The following is a 21,669-nucleotide window of genomic DNA, read 5'->3' as shown; positions in this document are numbered from 1 at the left end:
GTATACAAATTGAAGGGGCTACCCTGCATATGTTGGAAGGCAAAAATAATGGCAAAGAGTTCAGCTCTTTGGTCTGAACTTTCTGTGGTTTGTTGGATATGAGGTTGCCCGTCAGTAGTTTTAACAGCCTTTCCATTAGACCATCCATCAGTAAACATGTGGACTGCAGAGGGACTGGTCCGATTTGGCTTTAGAAGGGAAAATTATTGGATGCATCTAAAGAAATGTAATAGAGGATTAGCTGGAAGGTGAACTAGAACTTGTCCTGAAAAACCTTCTAAAACAATTTGCCAATATTCACTTTGCTGTAATAAAAAGGCAAACTGATTCTTACCATAGGGAATAATAATATCTGAGACATCTTTACCAAATAATTCCTTGCTGTGTCAGGGACCCTTCATTACAAGCAAGGCCACCAAAGCAGGAAAAGATATCACTATCCCTTTTGGTGTGGCTGATAAGTGTAGCCACTCAAAGGGACCCTCCTGCCAAAGGCAACCTGTAGATGAATACGTTGTGGCTAGGATTATGAGGGCCCAAGGTTGAGCATAATCTACTCTGTTGAGCTTCAGACTATTAATAACTGACTCCAAAACTTGTAAAGCTTGATGAGCCTCAGGTGTTAATTGATGGAGGGTGGGGGGATGTTTAGGGTTGGAATCTCCCTGCAAGATGTTGGATAGGGGTTTAAGCTCAGCAGTGGTAATATGTAAAAGAGGCCGAATCTAATTAAAACTTTCTCAAAGTTTCTGAAAAAGTTTCTCCTAAAAGTTTCTGAAAGTCATTTAAGGTTTGTAGTTGATCTCTCCTTAACTGAAAATTTTGTTGAGAGACTGCCTGAGTATATAATATCCTGCCTACATATGAAAAATGGGGTTCCAATTGTATTTTCTCTGGGGCGATTTTTAGACCACATCTCTGGAGACATTCCACTGTCAATGTCAATGTATCTTGTAATGTTGTTCCATCAGGATGAGCAATAAGAATGTCATCTATGGGGCACCTGGGTGGCTCAGTGGGTTAAAGCCTCTTCTTTTGGCTCAGGTCATGATCCCAGGGTCCTGGGATCAAGCCCCACATCAGGTTCTCTGCTCAGCAGGGAGCCTGCCCCCTACCTCTGCCTGCCTCTCTGTCTACTTGTGATCTCTGTCTGTCAAATAAATAAATAAAATCTTAAAAAAAAAAAAAAAAAGAATGTCATCCACGTTGTGAGTGATGTAGGCCTGCTGGTGGAAATCTCTTACCCCCTTTAGGGCCTGATCGACAAATCTTTGACAAGCGTTGTGCTATTTCTCATTCCTTGGAGAAGGACTTTCCACGGATACCTCTGGTAGATTGTTTAAAATTCTCAGAGGGTAAGCTGAAAGCAAACCTCTGACAATCCTCTTTGTGTAAGGGAATTGTGAAAAAGCAATCCTGCAAGTCAATGACTATAACATGATAGCCTTTTGGCACTGCCACTGGGGAAGGGAGTCCTGGTTGTAGTGACGCCATAGTTCCCATAGTGGCATTGAGAGCTGTCAACTCTTGTCATAAATACCATTTTGCAGACTTCTTTTGAATGAGAAAAATAGGTGTTTTCCACGGACTAGTAGAGGGCTCTTAATTTGAGAGAGATACAGGGATCAGAGAAAAAGGCAAGAGACTCTCAGACCATGCTTATCTGCGGAGTTATCCGGCCCTCGGGAGCCGCCTGCGGGGCGATTCGGCCCTTGGCAGGATTAGGCCTGCATCTGTTCAGACCTTAACCTAGTGGGGCCATGGCCTCGACCAGGCCTCATGGCTTCCAGCACATCCTTGTTTCCTAAGTAGACCTGAATAGATTCCATAGTAATAGCCCTTTCCCAGGCCCCTGGGACTTCACGTGCTCTCCAAGTCCAAGATTTTGGAAAACATCTTCTATTCTTAACAGGTTCAAAGAATCAGTTTGGTTTTTAAAAAATTCAACAACATTGCACTTTTCATCATCTATACAACGACCTGTAAACATTGAACGAAGAAGGCTGGACAGGATGAAGAAGAATGGGATTTGCAGTGAGCTTTGGGGCATTGTTGACTCACTGTTGCCCCCGTGTGGCCCCTCTCCAGATAGCACGTGGCCGAATGGGTTCCCACTTACAGGATTCAAAGGAGAATAAGAACGAAGAAGGTTGGTCCGTGAATTCCTTAGCTCCGAAAAACCATCCTCTAATTGACGAGCATATTCTAAATCGAGTCTATCTTAACTATATACTAAAGTTAGGTCCAGGGGCAAGTTACATACATTAACTATGGACAGCTTTGTGTATGTCGGTCTTACCTGCCTAAGGTGTTTTTTAAAATATACAGTGGGAGAGGATATAGTCACCGAAGCGCTGAGCACATGCCCTGTCCCCGGAAATAGGTCACTACACATAATGATTGTTTCATCTCAGCTGAGGACCAGGAGCTGGTCCTCTAGGTACTAGGGAGGTAGCCTCTGTGGCCAGCTGGCCATCTCCTCCCTACCCCCGACAGCCACACCCAACTCCACCCATTCTCTGCTCTGCTCAAGGGCGGCAAACAGACGGACCAAGTGCAGGTGGGACTCCCTCCTGTCAGGCATGGCTCGCTTCTCACAGGTAGAGAAATGGGCCAGCTCACATGCACATGACGTATTCTTTTGGTTCCTTGCTATCTGCCTCCCCTTTCTGTCACCCTGGTCCTGAGCCTTTCGCTCCCATGAGAACTTGGGTTTACAGATTTCTGTGGACAATTCAATGTGTAGACATGTGTTGCCTTTGTTCCCTGTCCTGGGGTTGGAGAGAAAGGTGGGAAAAGACATCCTACTCTGAAAGCAACAAAAAGAAAGATCAAGTGTGCTCTGCCCCCAGCACCTCAGGTTTGAAAGCCATGGCCCGCTACATACTTCATGTTCTACACAATCGCTTGAGGGACTCATGGATGCATACGACATGAAATTGTACCGAAAGAAATCTCGTTACCAAACTTTTGCCTTGCAGAAGACAGCTTAGGGATACCGCCCTTCGCCCATGCTGTCATTTCTGTTCTGGCCAATGCTCAGTCATACTGACACGTGTAGCCACCCAAGGGCACAGCTGTGACATCCTCTCAGAGCACCCATGATCCCCCTGGCCCCTGGTCTGGCCAACCCTGCACACCGCCAGTCCTCCTGAGTGTCCCCTGTCATGACACTTGTCACACAAGGTTGTCATATGCTGTCTCTTGGTCTGTCCTTTCTGCTTGGAGTTGATTCCTCTCACAGATGCCTGGATTGATGGCAGGCAGATGAATGGTTTCCGGATCTTTGGTCCTGGACCAGCAGATGTCCCTCAAAACCATGATGGGTAGGGGGAGTCTCTGTCTCCCTGTGTGCCCCGAGGCTCGGAGGAACCTAGTGTTCAGGACAAAGGACTTGGGAGTCCTCCCAGATGAAGTTTGTTCTATGAACGTGGCCTCCTTCTGAGATCACTGTGCACCCACAGTCCATGGCCGTTCCCGTGGGACAGAAAGCATGCTACTCTGTTGTATTCTCCTTGCACACTGTGGCTACCAAAGAGGAAACACACGCTCACCCTCACACATTCACACTTACAGCTCCATTTCTGAGCATCAATACCATGGAAACGACAGTGAAGTCCTGTTGGGCTGCAGACCAGTAGATGTGCCATTCCAGGTGTCCGTAGAGGAGGAGGATGGGGATGGAGTTCTGGCTAAAAGGATGGACGTCCTTGCCTCTGGGGGGTGAAGAAATCAGATTTGACCCAGAAGGCACTACATTCTACTCAAAGAAGGGCCTAGGATCTTTGAGACCAGGGCTTGGCACAGACTTTTCCGGAAAGTCTTCTGTAAGATTTTCTGTCAGGTGTTGTAGTCCATGTGGTGTCTCTGGCAATGACTCCACTCTTGCACTGTGGCTTGAAAACAGCCACAGACCGTCCATAACTCATGTTCCAGACACATTTGATTGCGAGAATACGGGGGGAGATCTATTTGGCCCATGGGTGGTAGTTTCTGCAGATCTGCAACACGATGGGTGATGGCGGAGAGGACTCTTCTTTTCCAGTGGCAGAGTGGGAAGACACTGAGATCTACCCTGCCTGACTCCAGCCCTTGCAAGTGAAAGGAAAAGATGATAGTGAGATTGGCCAACAATGAAGGCCTCAGGAATTCCCTCCCCACCCCCATTTCTCTGTTGGTTTTGAGCTTCCCACAACACACTTGTCTGTGGTTAAGTCCTATGTAGGTATTATTTGGCTGAGTCAGTCCCCATTGCCTGGTGGGTATGTCTTGTGGGTTATATACCACACAGATGCTCATCTTGTTCAGGCCAAGACCATGAGCACATATGTGGTCTTCTGAGTTAGCAGGGGATCTAGCACATGTGGGCTTCAGGACGAGTCTAATTCAGTTCTCAGCAATGTTATGGAGCTCCTGGCTTCCTGGGCCTTCTGTGGCACTGGTACCGGCCTGCCCTAGGCCACTTGTGCAGTCGTGATGGAGAAGCCTAGCTTTTTCCATCTTCCTCTACCCTCTGTCAGCATTTTGGGTTTCCCACCGACCATGTCTTTGCAGACAAACTCTGAGATGGCCCATGGCTTGGGACTCCATTGACATCCCAGAGTCTCATTATAACCAGTGTCAGAGGTTTCTGGGGCCCTGACATGAACTTTGTTCCCAGAATATGCCCCAGGAAGAGTCCCAGGATAGTCTGGGAGTCCAGGAAAGATCTGCGGGTGCTGAAGCAGGATCGCCAGGGTGCTGTGTGGAGGGCGGCGGTCAGGCGGTGCTTCAGGTTCCGGGTTTGTGGCAGGGGGGCTGCTGAAGTTGGCGGTGGCCTCGGGATGCAGTTTTTCCCATTCCATGAGTTCTGTGCAGCTCCAAATGGCATGGTTTCCTCCTGGGGGGCAGGCGGTCTTCTAGGGTGTGGCTCAGTGGTCCTCAATCTGCGGGGCTTCAGGGCCAAGACTTTGTGGATAGAAGTATGAGAACCCAACCCAGGATTGGTGTTCAGGCCTAGGGGCCTGGCAGGGCCCACCTGTCGCTGCTGAAGCGGGCTCCCTGGGGGCTGAGAAGAGGGCGGGTTTTGGTCGGAGGCAACTGGGGCTGCACGTGCACCTGCCCTTTAGAGCGCTTTCCCGTAGGCTTCAGACAACACCACGCAGGACTCCGTACTGTGCCCAGGCGGCTCCTTCAAAGGCCCCCGCCTCCAGGAGGGATTTCGCTGGGGCTTTCCGGCCAATTCTCACAAGCTTTCTCCCCAGATCGACATCGATTTGGGCAGAGCTTGTGAGAACTGGCCGGCGTTGTGCGGTGATTCGGGCATGAGCTGACCCAGTGCTGAGCGCGCTTTCTTGCTGGGTGCGTGTTTCGGCCCTGTGAGACCGTGAGCTGGGCCCCCTCGGCCCATGGAGGATAGTGGCAGAGGCGAGCTCCCCAAGAGGGCAGAGTTGAGTTAGAGTGTGAGCCTGAGCTTTAGGCTCTGGCTTCTTTTGGCAGAGGAGGGAGCCGGAGGTGATGGCCGCGTGAGGTGGGCGTACAGGTTTCTCCTGCTCTGAGTGTTTCCCGCAGCTCTCAGTGACACAGTTTCCTCCCGGGTGGCAGGCAGAGTCCTGTTGTATGGCTCAGGGGTCCCCAATCTGGAGGGCTTGAAGGCCAGCCCTCTGTGGACAGAATCCTGAGTACGCCACCCAGGGTTAGGGTTCTGGCCTAGGGGCATGGCCTGCCCCAACAGCTCCTGCTGAGGCGGGTTCCCTGGGGGGCTGAGTAGAGGGCAGGTTTGGTTGGGATTCAAAGGCAACTGGGGCCATGGGTGCATCTGCCCTTTAGAGAGATTTCCCGTAGGCTTTGGGCAACACCACATAGGACCCCAGGCTGGCCTCAGGCTTTTGCCCTGAAGGCTTCTGCCGCAGGAAGTGGGATCACCAGGGCTTTCCGGAGGAAGCTCCTGTGAATTGGCCGGTCTTGGGTGGCGATTTGGGTGGCGTGGTGGCCCCGTGGTGAGAGCGCCTTATCACTAGGTGCAGTTGCGGCCATGCGAGCCGGGCGAGCCGGGCGCACGTGGCTCCCGGAGGCCCCTGGTGGAGAGGAGCTCCCCTGGGGCAGAGCTGACATAGGGTGTGAGCCTGAGCCTCAGGCACCAGCCTCTTTTGGCAGAAGGGGGCGCTGAAGGTGAGGGTGGCCTGAGGTGCCCATGCAGGTTTCTCCCGCTCTAAGGGTTTTGCGCAGCTCCAAATGGCACGGTTTCCTCCTGGGTGGCAAGCTGTGTCCAGGGGTGTGGCTCAGGTGTCCTCCATCTGGAGGGCTTGGGGGACAGGCCCCTGGGGACGTCAGCCTGAAAACCCAAGCTAGGGTGGTGGTTAGGGTCTAGGGGCATGTCAGACCTGATCTGCCAGTGCTGAGACCGGCACCCCAGGGGGCTGAGTCCAGGGAGGGTTTGGCCATGTGTGTGCCTGGCGTTTAGAGCGCTTTCTTGCAGGGTTCGGGCCATGACCTCTCGGGACCTCGGGCCAAGCCGAATCAGCTCCTCTGAACGACCACGCCGCTGAAAGTGATTATGCTGGGGGGTTCTGGCCAATTCTCATGATCTTTCTGCCCAAATCGATAACAATAATGATTTGGGCAGAAAGTTTGTGAGAACTGGCCGGCACCGCGCAGCAATTCAGGCCACACTCGCGCCTGCTGCTGAGAGGGCTCTCAGGCTAGATGTGTTGCAAACATCCGGGAACTCAGGCCGGGGACACCCAGTTTCATGGGTAGTGAAGTCAGAAGGAGGGTGTTTGGGAATTCTCCTGGAGAGAGGCATGCTGGTGTCTTCAAGGGGCTTGGCGTCAGGAACCCTGGGGTGAATTTCGTGCCTGACACTGGGTGAGTCAGGTTATCCCACAGGTTTTCCACTTCCTCCTTAGGAAATTGCCGGCAGGGAATGTCCTGCTTAAAGCAGAACCCAGCTGCACTGTTGGTGGGCACACGGGCTGTTGCAGCCCCTCTGGAAAAGAGTATAGTGCTTCCTCCAAAAGCTAAAAACTAAACAACCCTAGGATCCAGCAAAAGCACTTCTGGGTTTACCCAAAGGACACAAAAATGCACATTCAGTGGGGTACAAGCACCGTGATGTTTATAGCAGCATGATCGACAATAGCGAAACTATGGAGGGAGTCCCAATGTCCATTCACTGAAGAATGGAGAAAGAAGTTATGGGATCGCTACATCTATATCCATATCCATATCTATATCTACACAGAACAGAATAGGACCCAGCTCCAAAAAGAATGCAATCTCACGATCTGCCAGGATGTGGATGGATCTCGAGTGGATTCAGCTCAGCAAAATCAGTAGGATAAGTCCTATACCCTATGACTTGACTCCTTTGGAATTTCAGAAAGAAAACAGATGAACATAGTGAGGGAGAGAGAAAGGCCAATGAGGAAATAGACTCCACCTTAGAGCACACACCAAGGGTTGCTAGAGGGCAGGGGTGTGGGGGAAGGGTTGAATGGGTGACGGCTATTAGGAAGGGCACTTGTTGGGATGAGCTCTCGCTGTTCTATGCAGGTGAGGAATCGTGAAATCCTGTCTCTGAAGCAAGGGAATTAGCACTGCATGGAAACAAATTGGAATTGAAGTCAAGGAAGGAAAGAAGACCGCGTTCTGCTTCATGAAGACTGGAGTAAAAATGGAGTGATTTTCACTCTCCTGTTCTGTGTTCCTGTACACTCTGGTAGGAAACGCTAGTTTCTGATTGCATGAGGAGCCCCAGAAAGTGGCCATGAAAGACTCAGATCTCAGGGCACGTGCCTGCTCCGTTCCTGTGTTCCTTACAGTCTGCCCAGGTACAAAGGTAAGTGGAGGCAGATAGGACAGAAGAGGAAAGGAGGCGCAAAGCACTCAGGAGGGAGCATTTTCCCTTTCTCATGAAAGACTTGGGCCAGTGTAATTTTGGAAGAAGGAGGGGGATCCCAGAGCTTTGCGGCAGATGGGAGTTCCGGGTATGCCTAGAACTGACAGGGGTCCCTGAGGCGAGCTGAGCTAAGGGCATGGCAGGCCTGAAATGCCAGTGCTGAGGTGGGTTCCCTGGGGTACTGAGTTGGCGGGGTCAGGTTGCGTGTCAGGCTTCGGGTTTGTAGCCGGGGGTTGCAGAAGATGGAGGTGTCCTCAGGGGGGCATGTGGGTTTCTCTGGCTCTGAAGAGTTCTGCACAGCTCCAAACAGCACAGTTTCCATCTGGGGGCAAGCGGACTCCTGGGGTGTGGCTCCGGAGTCCCCAGTCTGGAGGACTTGGGGGACAGGCCCCTGGGGACAAAAGCCTGAAAACCCAACCTAGGGTTTGGGATAGGGCCTAGGGTCACGGCAGGCCTGATCTGCCAGCGCTGAAAACGAACCCGCAGGGGGCTGAGTCCAGAGGGAGGGTTGGCCACCCGTGCCCTGGCTTTTAGAGCGCTTTCTTGCAGTGTTTGGGCCAGACTTCCTGGGACCTCTGGCCAGGCCAGGCAGCTTCCCTAAAGGCCCGTGCAGCTGGAAGAGCGTTCGCTGGGGGTTTCCGGCCAAATCTCATGAGCATTCTCCCATACTCGATATCGATTTGGGTAGACATCTCATGAGAATTGGGCAGCATTGTGCGGTAATTTGAGCTGTGCTCGCGCCTGCTGTTTAGAGCGCTTTCTCGCTAAGTGCGTGTTGGGACCATCTGGGAACTCAGCTGGACCCACTCGAGTCCCCTGAGGGCCACAGCTGAGGGGAGCTTTCCAGGGCCAGAGATGAGGGAGGGGCTCAAGGCAAGCCACAGGCTCCATTTTGGTGGCCCAGTGGGGACCCGAAGATGGGGGGTGCTTTCGGGGGACATGCTGGTTTCTCCCACTCAGAGAATTTTGTGGAGCTCCAAACAACGCAGTATCCTCCTGGGTGGCAGTCGCAGTCTGAGGTTATGGCTCATGGGTCCCCAGTCTGGAGGGCTTGGGGGCCAGGCCTCTGGGGATGAAGCCTGAGAACCCAACCCAGGCTTAGTGTTCAGGCCTTGGGGCATGGCAGATCCCACCTGCCGGTGCTGAGGTGGGCTGGGGGGTGGGTGACTGAGAAGAGGGCGGGTTTGGGTGGCGTTTGGAGGTGACTAGGGCTGTGGGTGCACACACCCTTTAGAGCGCTTTCCTGCAGGCTTTGGTCAACATCACGTGGAACCCCGGGGCCGGACTAGGCAGCTCCCTTGAAGGCCCCGGCCGCTGGAAGCTAGTTCACTGGGGCTTTCTGTCCAGGCCTCAGGAGCTTTCTGCCCAAATTGATGTTGATTTGGGCAGAAAGCTCCCAAGAATTGGCCGGTGATGGGCAGCGAACGGGGCCGCATTCCAGCCGGTGCTGAGAGTCCTTTCCCTTTAGGTGCGTGTTGTGGCCATCGGAGACCTCGACCCAGGCCAACGCGCTCCCGGAGGCCCCCAGCAGAGGCGAGATTCCCAGGGGACAGAGTTGTGTTAGGGTGTGACCCTGAGCCTCAGGCTCAGGCTTCTTTTGTCAGAAGGGGGCGCCCAAGGTGAGGGTGGCCTGAGGTCTGCGTGCAGGTGTCTCCGGCTCTGAGTGTTTCCCGCAGCTCCCAAGGGCAGGGTTTCCTCCTGGGTGGCAGGGGGAGTCCTGTGGTTTGGCCTCAGGGGTCCCCAGTCTGGAGGGCTGGAGGGTCAGACCTCTGGGGACGGAACCCCGAGAAGCCAACCCTGAGAAGTGGCTAGATCCCACTGAGCCACCCAGGCACCCTGTATCTTTTTTTAAAAAAAAATCTTAAATTATTTTTTATAAACATATATTTTTATCCCCAGGGGTACAGGTCTGTGAGTCGCTAGGTTTACACACTTCACAGCACTCACCAAAGCACATACCCTCCATTGTAGTCCATAACCCCACCCCGCTTCTCCAACCCCCTTCCCCCCAGCAGCCCTCAGTTTGTTTTGTGAGATGAAGAGTCACTTATGGTTTGTCTCCCTCCCAATCCCATCTTGTTTCATTTATTCTTCTCCTACCCCCTTAACCCCCCCATGTTGCATCTCCACTTCCTGGTATCAGGGAGATCATATGATAGTTGTCTTTCTCTGATTGACTTATTTCGCTATGCATGATACCCTCTAGTTCCATCCACGTCATCGCAAATGGCAAGATGTCATTTCTTTTGATGGCTGCATAGTATTCCATTGTATATATATACCACATCTTCTTTATCCATTCATCTGTTGGTGAACATCTAGGTTCTTTCCGTAGTTTGGCTATTGTAGACATTGCTGCTATAAACATTCAGGTGCACGTCAGGCACCCTGTATCTTGAGACCTTCACAGTGATGGTGGTTACATGAATCTATACATGTAATAAAGTTATTCTTCCCCTGAATGATATAAGTGAAAGTAAGGGTTCCCAGGACTTTATTCACATAAAGTCTCCCTAAGAGAATGAGCTTTGAAGGTATTCCTATGGTCTGCATAACTTTTCATTGCATCAGAGCCACTCACCCCATCTATGAAAGCATGAAAATGTCTGGTGTCTTCTTGGACTTAGTGAACCATTTACTGCTTCCTGTTTTGATTTTTTTAGTTCCTCCGTCAGCAGTTTCTCATCTAACCAAGTGCTTTACTGTAGAGAAAGAAGGAAAAAGAGGAACTCTAGGCTGCTAACTAGGTTTGTTTTTTGAATTCCTGTTAATTATTGTCTGTGTTCTGCTGAACATCACAAGCTAGTCTTACTATTAATGCAATTCTGCCCGGGTTTGGGGAAGTCATGGGTTCCACGATATCCGCCAAAGATAAGAGTGGCTTTTGCCAATGTCTTTTCATGCTCATTGAGGTCTGAAGATAGAAGATGTGAAAAGAGATAATACTGATAGCACTTCTTTGCTTTAATGAACACTTAAGTTGAAAAAGAAGGCTTATTTGGGAGAGGAAGTATAAGAAAAGGAAACAAGGCGATACCAGGAACTTGATACAGCAAATGATTTTGAGGGCATGACCTGAGATCAGCCCATTTAGTCCAAAGTCTGAGACTCACCTGTAGCAACATGTAGAGAGGCATTGGGCTGAAAAACAGAAGAGTCATGTTGTTTCGTGGCCAACTTGCTGCATACTCTTAGGTATCATGTTTCCTCAGTATCTCAGTTTCTTTAATTCCAAAACCAGGGTCCTTGGCCATTGTCACCTCCGAAGTTATTCCAGTTCTAAAGTTTTATATCCAAGGTCTTACAGGGTTCTTCATCTGTTCTGGAGAGAAGATCACCAGAAGTTTGAACCACTGGGCTCTTCTGTTCAGCTCCCATTCATTTAAATTTATTTTGTATTCAGCCAACGTTTGCTAGGTGGTTAAGAATGTTTTGAGGAACTGGATAAAAACACATACCAGATTGCTGTCCATGGTCTAACTAGTGATTTCTGAGCAGGAGGTGCTGGAAGGGACAAGAACTCTCAAGAACCTTTTGGACTCCTGTGTCTTCCACAGCTAGGAGCTTGGGCAAAAGGTTCTTCACAAAGATAATTCTCTAAGGAGAGGACTTTCTTGAAGCCATTAGCTTGAGCTCTAGAGGAAATTTGGTCTTAAGAGCGTAGAGATTTTAAAGTACTTGGGTGACTCAGTGGGTTAAGCCTCTGCCTCAGGTAATAATCTCAGGATCGTGGGATCAAGCCCCGCATCAGGCTCCTTGCTCAGCTTCTCCCTTTGCCCCTCCCCGTGCTTGTGCGCACACACACACACACACACACACACACACACTCTCTCTCTCTCTTTCTCACTCTAATAAATAAATAAATATCTTTAGTTTTAATTAGGTTGCTGGGAGGAAGAAAACATCTTTTGAAAGGCTTAACTAGATTTGCTGTTTCACCTCTGGGACAGGCTATTATTCCTTGGTTTGGGGAAGATCATGTGAGTAATGATACGAGTAAATTATTCTCTGTAGTGCCTCCCATATGCCAGGTGTTATACTAAATCCCATTCAATTTATTCATTTAATCCTCATAAAGAATGCTAAGGTCAGGGCACCTGGGTGGTTCAGTGGGTTAAGCCTCTGCCTTTAGCTCAGGTCATGATCCCAGGGTCCTGGGATCCAGCCCCACATTGGGCTCTCTGCTCAGCAGGGAGCCTGCACACACCCCCCATTCTCTCTCTCTGTCTGCCTCTCTGCCTGCTTATGCTCTCTGTCAAATAAATAAATAAAATCTTAAAAAAAAAAGAATGCAAAAGTGGGTATTTTTATTTACTCCATTTTATAGATGGGGCAGCTGAGGAACACACAATTTTTAAGAACTTACTCAAGATGGTGTACAGTAAGTAGCAGAGCTGGATGTGAACCCATACACTTGGCAAATTGTGCTCTTAAGTCTATCCACCAATGCTTCCCTAAGTGAGTCGGTTAATAACATAAAAGTGAAGTTAAGATTACTTTATGACCCAGTGTGTTGGTTTCCTATGGCTGCTGTAATGAATTACGGTTACCTTGACAGCATAAAATAACAAAAACTGGGGTGCCTGGGTGGCTCAGTCATTAAGTGTCTGCCTTTGGCTCTGGTCGTGATCCTGAGGTCCTGGGATCGAACCCCACATTGGGCTCCTTGCTTGGCGGGAAGCCTGCTTCTCCCTCTCCTTCTGCTTATGTTTTCTCTCTCACTGTTTCTCTTTCTGTCAAATAAATAAATAAATAAAATCTTTTAAAAAATTTTTTAAAAAAATAACAGAAACTTATCCTCTGATAGTTCTGAAGGTCAGCAGTCCAATTGGTCTAAAATCCTTTTGGCAGGATTACATTCCTTCTGGATACAACTCCTTGCCTTTTCTGGAGGCTGCCTGCTTTCCCTGACTCATGGCCTCCTTCCATCTTCAACCGCCGGCAAAAAAATCCAGACACGTCTTTCACATGCTGCATCACCTGGCACTTTCTTTTCTATATCCCTTTCCTTTATAATGACTCTCATGATTACATGATTACTTTGGGCCCACTTTGATAATCCAAAATAATTTCTTCATCTTAAGATCCTTAACCATGTCTGCAAAGTTTCTTGCCATGTAAGGACATACCCAGATCTGGAGGGTGGGAACAGGGAGTGACTGCAAATGGGTACAAGGGATCTTCTCGGGGTGATAGAAATGTTCTAAAATTAGATCATGGGGGATCATGTTCTAAAATTAGATCTAAATCTATACATTTACTATAAACTATTGACTTGTGCACTTGAATGAATTGAGGGTGCCTGGCTGGGTCAGTTAAGTGCCCTGCTCTTGATCTCAGTTCAGGTCTGGATCTCAGGCCCAGTGTTGGGTTCCACGCCCATCATGGAGGCTACTTAAAAAAAAAAAAAAAAAGAATAGGGATGCCTGAGTGGCTCAGTTGGTTAAGTGTCTGCCTTCAGCTCAGGTCATGATCCCAGGGTCCTGGGATCAAGTCCCACATCTGGCTCCTTGCTCAGTGGGGAGCCTGCTTCTCCCTCTGCCTGCCCCTCCCCCTGCTTGTGCCTTCTCTCTGTCAAATAAATAAATAAAATATTTTTTAAAAAATGAATGAATTATTTGATATATAGATTATATCTCAATAAAGCTTTTTTTTTTAATGAGGAGGATAGAACCAGTACATAGTACTTATGCTAAAGTCAAGTTGCCAACTCTTTTCTTAAACAAGGACTGTCTTTCATCCTGAGATTATTTCTTTCCTACTTTTTTTAAAGTTAATATAGCTTTCCTTTCTGAAAATGATATGATAGCAGACGGCAGTAATAATAGTTGTTTTTTCCTTGCCCTTCCTTTTGAAGTAAAAAGTAAAGACCTTGTGTCAATTCTTTTTCTTTTAAAATTTATTTATTTTAGGGGTGCTTGGGTGGCTCAGTGGGTTAAAGCCTCTGCCCTCGGCTCAGGACATGATCTCAGGGTCCTGGGATCGAGCCCCATATCGAGCTCTCTGCTCAGCGGGGAGCCTGCTTCCTCCCCTCTCTCTGCCTGCCTCTCTGCCTACTTGTGATCTCTGTCTGTCAAATAAAATCTTTTTTACAAAGATTTATTTATTTTAGAGAGAGAAGGAAAGTGTGTGAGCAAGAGGAGGGGTAGAGGGAGAGCAGCCCCAAACTGACTCCCCACTGAGCTTGGAGACCCACATGGGGCTTGATTCCAGGACCCTGAGATGATGACCTGAGCAGAAATCACGAGTTTGTCGCTTAACCGACTGAGCCAACCAGGCGCCCCTAACACCCTGTGTCAATTCTTGAATGTTTGCAAAAACTGTACTGATCAGTGAGATCCCAGAGTTTGGGAAGCCCTAGACCAGCTGATCTGTTAAAGTGGGAAGAGATCTGAGGGATCATTGAATTCAAGTCTCTGATTTTCAAGGTCAGAAAGGGTTGATGGGCGGTAAGTATGAAGTGCCTTGGGCAAGCTTGCCCAGCCAGTTTCTGGGTCGTTCATTTGTTTCTACTCTTACTGCATCCCCCGCAAGGTGCCTTTTGATTCTGGAAGTCTAAGAACTCTTTGTCAATCTACCTATCAGCACACACTAAGGTATGACATTCTGGGCATGTCAGCATGCTGAGAGACTTCCCCAGGGTCACAGTTTAAAGGAAATGCTTGGATCCACTGAGTGGATTAATTGGGGTAAGTCACCTGATCCGGCCCTGTCCACAGCATCACATGACAGTCAAAGGGCATCTGCGAAATGACTAAGAAGTGCTTACTGGCCCAAAGGAGAAGATGTTGACCATTTGTGTTGGTAACTAAGGGCACTTCCCCAAGACCCGCAGCAGAGTTCCACACGTGACATGTAACCCCTGGAGATGGACCTTGACCGTCACATTCTCTCTTGCTTCTGAAATATACTGCAAAGGCACCTATGAAAATCTTTGGACCCCTAAGGGATAAGACACCTGAGGAACATAAAGATGAATCAGGTATTTCAGTCTTTATCTTTTTATTTACACCCAGTCTTGTTCCAGAAAGAACTGAATGCAGTTTTGAAGGATGCATAAAATACAGGGAGCATTAATGAGAGGGTGAGTGACACTGAAATTATGTAAATATGAAAGTCCTTGAAATTATGTAAATATGAAAGTCCTATTCTGACCTGAAACCCAAGGTTTTTTTTGTTGTTGTTTTTTGTTTTTTTGTTTTATAAACAGAAACCCAAGTTTTTATTAAAAATGTCTATAAAGGGGCACTTGGGTGTCTCAGTCGGTTAAATGTCTGCCTTCAGCTCAGGTCATGATCTTAGGGTCCTGGGATCAAGCCCTGCGTTGGGCTCCTTGCTCCGTGAGGAGTCTGCTTCTCCCTCTCCTTCTGCCCTTCCCCCACCCTGTTCATGCTCGTGTTCTCTCTCTCTCTCAAATAAATAAATAAAATCTTTCAAAAAATAAAATAAACTCCCTGGGGCTAATAATGTACTATATGTTAATAAAAAAATAAATTTTTTAAGAAGGAAAAAAATAAATAAAGTAATCTATATACCTCTTAGTTCTATAGTGCAAACTTTGAAAAGTAACAATTTTATGGTAATATAATTTATGTACCACAAAAACCACTCTTTTAAAGTGTAAAGTGGCTTTTAGTATATTCATGGTTTTGCCTCCACCATCAATATTTTAGGACATCTCCCAAAAGAAAACTGTGTTGGCCATCACTCCCCATTCTCTCAGCCCCTGACAACCACTATTTTCTGACTCTATAGATTAGCCTAGTGGACATTTCATATAAATGGAATGAGGCAATATGGACTTTTGTAATTGGCTCCTTTCTTTTTTTTTTTTTCCAATTTATTTATTTTCAGAAAAACAGTATTCATTATTTTTTCACCACACCCAGTGCTCCATGCAAGCTGTGCCCTCTATAATACCCACCACCTGGTACCCCAACCTCCCACCCCCCCCCCCGCCACTTCAAACCCCTCAGACTGTTTTTCAGAGTCCATAGTCTCTCACGGTTCATCTCCCCTTCCAATTTACCCAAAAGCACATACCCTCCCCAATGTCCATAACCCTATCCCCCTTCTCCCAACCCCCCTCCCCCCAGCAACCCACAGTTTGTTTCGTGAGATTAAGAGTCACTTAGGGTTTGTCTCCCTCCCTATCCCATCTTGTTTCATGGATTCTTCTCCTACCCACTTAAGCCCCCATGTTGCATCACCACTTCCTCATATCAGGGAGATCATATGATATTTGTCTTTCTCCGCTTGACTTATTTTGCTAAGCATGATACGCTCTAGTTCCATCCATGCTGTCGCAAATGGCAAGATTTCGTTTCTTTTGATGGCTGCATAGTATTCCATTGTGTATATATACCACATCTTCTTGATCCATTCATCTGTTGATGGACATCTAGGTTCTTTCCATAGTTTGGCTATTGTGGACATTGCTGCTATAAACATTCGGGTGCACGTGCCCCTTTGGATCACTACGTTTGTATCTTTAGGGTAAATTCCCAGTAGTGCAATTGCTGGGTCATAGGGCAGTTCTATTTTCAACATTTTGAGGAACCTCCATGCTGTTTTCCAGAGTGGTTGCACCAGCTTGCATTCCCACCAACAGTGTAGGAGGGTTCCCCTTTCTCCGCATCCTCGCCAGCATCTGTCATTTCCTGACTTGTTGATTTTAGCCATTCTGACTGGTGTGAGGTGATATCTCATTGTGGTTTTGATTTGTATTTCCCTGATGCCGAGTGATATGGAGCACTTTTTCATGTGTCTGTTGGCCATCTGGATGTCTTCTTTGCAAAACGTCTGTTCATGTCCTCTGCCCATTTCTTGATTGGATTATTTGTTCTTTGGGTGTTGAGTTTGTTAAGTTCTTTATAGATTTTGGACACTAGTCCTTTATCTGATATGTCGTTTGCAAATATCTTCTCCCATTCTGTCAGTTGTCTTTTGGTTTTGTTAACTGTTTCCTTTGCTGTGCAAAAGCTTTTGATTTTGATGAAATCCCAAAAGTTCATTTTTGCCCTTGCTTCCCTTGCCTTTGGCGATGTTCCTAGGAAGATGTTGCTGCGGCTGAGGTCGAAGAGGTTGCTGCCTGTGTTCTCCTCAAGGATGTTGATGGATTCCTTTCTCACATTGAGGTCCTTAATCCATTTTGAATCTGTTTTTGTGTGTGGTGTAAGGAAATGGTTCAATTTCATTTTTCTGCACGTGGCTGTCCAATTTTCCCAACACCATTTATTGAAGAGGCTGTCTTTTTTCCATTGGACATTCTTTCCTGCTTTGTCGAAGATTAGTTGACCATAGAGTTGAGGGTCTATTTCTGGGCTCTCTATTCTGTTCCATTGGTCTATGTGTCTGTTTTTGTGCCAGTACCATGCTGTCTTGATGATGACAGCTTTGTAATAAAGCTTGAAGTCCGGAATTGTGATGCCACCAACTTCGGCTTTCTTTTTCAATATCCCTTTGGCTATTCGAGGTCTTTTCTGGTTCCATATAAATTTTAAAATTATTTGCTCCACTTCTTTGAAAAAGATGGATGGTACTTTGATAAGAATTGCATTAAATGTGTAGATTGCTTTAGGTAGCATAGACATTTTCACAATATTTATTCTTCCAATCCAGGAGCATGGAACATTTTTCCATTTCTTTGTGTCTTCCTCAATTTCTTTCATGAGTACTTTATAGTTTTCTGAGTATAGATTCTTAGCCTCTTTGGTTAGGTTTATTCCTAGGTATCTTATGGTTTGGGGTGCAATTGTAAATGGGATTGACTCCTTAATTTCTCTTTCTTCTGTCTTGTTGTTGGTGTAGAGAAATGCAACTGATTTCTGTGCATTGATCTTATATCCTGACACTTTACTGAATTCCTGTATAAGTTCTAGCAGTTTTGGAGTGGAGTCTTTTGGGTTTTCCACATAGAGTATCATATCATCTGTGAAGAGTGATAATTTGACTTCTTCTTTGCCAATTGGGATGCCTTTAATTTCCTTTTGTTGTCTGATTGCTGAGGCTAGGACTTCTAGTACTATGTTGAATAGCAGTGGTGATAATGGACATCCCTGCCGTGTTCCTGACCTTAGTGGAAAAGCTTTCAGTTTTTCTCCATTGAGAATGATATTTGCAGTGGGTTTTTCATAGATGGCTTTGATGATATTGAGGTATGTGCCCTCTATCCCTACACTTTGAAGGGTTTTGATCAGGAAGGGATGCTGTACTTTGTCAAATGCTTTTTCAGCATCTATTGAGAGTATCATATGGTTCTTGTTCTTTCTTTTATTGATGTGTTGTATCACATTGACTGATTTGTGGATGTTGAACCAACCTTGCAGCCCTGGGATAAATCCCACTTGGTCGTGGTGAATAATCCTTTTAATGTACTGTTGAATCCTATTGGCTAGTATTTTGGTGAGAATTTTTGCATCTGTGTTCATCAAGGATATTGGTCTATAGCTCTCTTTTTTGATGGGATCCTTGTCTGGTTTTGGGATCAAGGTGATGCTGGCCTCATAAAATGAGTTTGGGAGTTTTCCTTCCATTTCTATTTTTTGGAACAGTTTCAGGAGAATAGGAATTAGTTCTTCTTTAAATGTTTGGTAGAATTCCCCCGGGAAGCCATCTGGCCCTGGGCTTTTGTTTGTTTGGAGATTTTTAATGACTGTTTCAATCTCCTTACTGGTTATGGGTCTGTTCAGGCTTTCTATTTCTTCCTGGTTCAATTTTGGTAGTTTATATGTTTCTAGGAATGCGTCCATTTCTTCCAGATTGTCAAATTTGTTGGCGTAGAGTTGCTCATAGTATGTTCTTATAATAGTTTGTATTTCTTTGGTGTTAGTTGTGATCTCTCCTCTTTCATTCATGATTTTATTTATTTGGGTCCTTTCTCTTTTCTTTTTGATAAGTCTGGCCAAGGGTTTATCAATTTTATTAATTCTTTCAAAGAACCAGCTCCTAGTTTGGTTGATTTGTTCTATTGTTTTTTTGGTTTCTATTTCATTGATTTCTGCTCTGATCTTTATGATTTCTCTTCTCCTGCTGGGCTTAGGGTTTCTTTCTTGTTCTTTCTCCAGCTCCTTTAGGTGTAGGGTTAGGTTGTGTACCTGAGACCTTTCTTGTTTCTTGAGAAAAGCTTGTACCGCTATATATTTTCCTCTCAGGACTGCCTTTGTTGTGTCCCACAGATTTTGAACCGTTGTATTTTCATTATCATTTGTTTCCATGATTTTTTTCAATTCTTCTTTAATTTCCCAGTTGACCCATTCATTCTTTAGAAGGATGCTGTTTAGTCTCCATATATTTGGGTTCTTTCCAAACTTCCTCTTGTGGTTGAGTTCTAGCGTCAGAGCATTGTGGTCTGAAAATATGCAGGGAATGATCCCAATCTTTTGATACCGGTTGAGTCCTGATTTAGGACCGAGGATGTGATCTATTCTGGAGAATGTTCCATGTGCACTAGAGAAGAATGTGTATTCTGTTGCTTTGGGGTGAAATGTTCTGAATATATCTGTGATGTCCATCTCATCCAGTGTATCATTTAAGGCCTTTATTTCCCTGTTGATCTTTTGCTTGGATGATCTGTCCATTTCAGTGAGGGGAGTGTTAAAGTCCCCTACTATTATTGTATTATTGTTGATGTGTTTCTTTGATTTTGTTATTAATTGATTTATATAGTTGGCTGTGCCCACGTTGGGGGCATAGATATTTAAAATTGTTAGATCTTCTTGTTGGACAGACCCTTTGAGTATGATATAGTGTCCTTCCTCATCTCTTATTATAGTCTTTGGCTTAAAATCTAAGTGATCTGATATAAGGATTGCCACTCCTGTTTTTTTCTGATGTCCATTAGCATGGTAAATTCTTTTCCACCCCCTCACTTTAAGTCTGGAGGTGTCTTCGGGTTTAAAATGAGTTTCTTGGAGGCAACATATAGATGGGTTTTGTTTTTTTATCCATTCTGATACCCTGTGTCTTTTGATTGGGGCATTTAGCCCATTAACATTCAGGGTAACTATTGAGAGATATGATTTTAGTGCCATTGTATTGCCCGTAAGGTGACTGTTACTGTATATTGTCTCTGTTCCTTTCTGATCTACCACTTGTAGGCTCTCTCTTTGCTTGGAGGACCCCTTTCAGTATTTCCTGTAGAGCTGGTTTGGTGTTTGCAAATTCTTTCAGTTTTTGTTTGTCCTGGAAGCTTTTAATCTCTCCTTCTATTTTCAGTGATAGCCTAGCTGGATATAGTATTCTTGGCTGCATGTTTTTCTCGTTTAGTGCTCTGAAAATATCATGCCAGCTCTTTCTGGCCTGCCAGGTCTCTGTGGATAAGTCAGCTGCCTGTAATTGGCTCCTTTCAATTATCATAGTGTTTTCAAGGTTCATCGTGTTGAGTAAAACATTTTTTAAAACCTGTAAATAAATCAAGAGAATGAAAAGACAAGCCATAGACTGGGAGAAAATATTTGCAAAAGACATATTTGATAAAAGACTTCTCCAAAATACACGAATAAATCTTCACATTATTTTCTCAACAATGAGAAAATGAAAAAAAAAAAAAAAAGAATGGTCAAGGGGCGCCTGGCTGGCTCAGTGGTGGGGTGTGCAACTCTCAGTCTTGGGGTTGTGGGTTTGAGCCCCACCTTGGGTGTGGAGATTACTTAAAAATAAAATCTTAAAAAAGAAATGGTTAAAAAGCCTGGACAGATATCTCATCACAGGAGATACAGGGATGGCATATAAACATACAAAAAGATGTTCAATGTCACGGGTTAATATCACGTGTACATTTCACCGTGAATTAAAACTACAATGAGACATCGCTACACACCTGTTAGAATGGGCTAACATGCAAACCCTGAATGACACCAGGTGTTTGTGAGGATGTAGGACGAGATCTGACATTCATTGCTGGGGACGACACAGGATGGAACAGGTGCAAACATTTTGGAAGACACTGTGGCACTTCCTTACAAAATGAAACACTCTTGCTATAGGATGCAGCGGTTGCACTCCTTGGTATTGAGCCAAGTGAGCTGAAAACCTACGGCTGCGCGAAATCTGCAGGTGGACGTTTTACAGCAACTTTACTCTTAACTGCCGAACCTGGGAACAACCAAGATATCCTTGAGTAGATGAATGGAAAAATAAACTGGGGTCCATCCAGGCCATGGGATATTATTCAGCACTAAAAAGAAATGAGCTGAGGGCGCCTGGGTGGCTCAGTGGGTTAAAGCCTCTGCCTTCGGCTCAGGTCATGATCCCAGGGTCCTGGGATCGAGCCCCACCTCAGGCTCTCTGCTCAGCAAGGATCCTTCTTTCTCCTCTCTTTCTCTGCCTGCCTCTCTGCCTACTTGTGATCTCTGTCAAATAAATAAAAATCTTAAAAGAAAAAAAGAAATGATCTATTAAACTGTGAAAAGACATGGAAGAACTTAAATGCATAGTACTAAGTGAAAGGAGCCAGTCTGGGGAGCCTGGCTGGCTCAGTTGGAGCTGTGGGACTGTTGATCTGGGGGTCATGAGTTCAAGTCCCACACTGGGTGCAGAGATTACTTTAGGGGGAAAAAAAAAGAAGTCAGGGGTGTAGAGGGCTATATACCAGAGGATTCCAACTCCATAACATTCTGGAAAAGGCAAAATTATAGTAAAAAAAGTAGTAAAAACTACAGTACAAAACATAAGTGGTTGCCAGGGGTTAGAGGAGGGAAGGAATGAAGAGGCAGAGTACAGAGGATTTTTAGGGCAGTGAAACTATTCTGTTTGATACGTATATGGTGGATACATGCTTTTATACATTT

At 46.2% G+C, this 21,669-nt stretch overlaps 1 protein-coding gene across 1 annotated transcript in view; it reads left to right on the top strand.

Annotated features, from left to right (window-relative positions):
- The first annotated feature begins 14,780 nt into the window (after nt 1-14,780).
- Nucleotides 14,781-21,669, top strand: part of LGMN (legumain) — a 52,725-nt gene continuing 45,836 nt past the window's right edge. The window contains exon 1 of the mRNA XM_044232180.1: nt 14,781-14,861. The gene's annotated coding sequence lies outside the window, so the exon portion shown is untranslated. The remainder of the gene's footprint in view (nt 14,862-21,669) is intronic.

Source organism: Neovison vison, chromosome 13 (genome assembly GCF_020171115.1).
Source record: "Neovison vison isolate M4711 chromosome 13, ASM_NN_V1, whole genome shotgun sequence".
NCBI lineage: Eukaryota > Metazoa > Chordata > Mammalia > Carnivora > Mustelidae > Neogale > Neogale vison.
The sequence above is the reverse complement of the archived record's forward strand: the minus strand, read 5'-3'. Positions and strand labels throughout refer to the sequence as shown.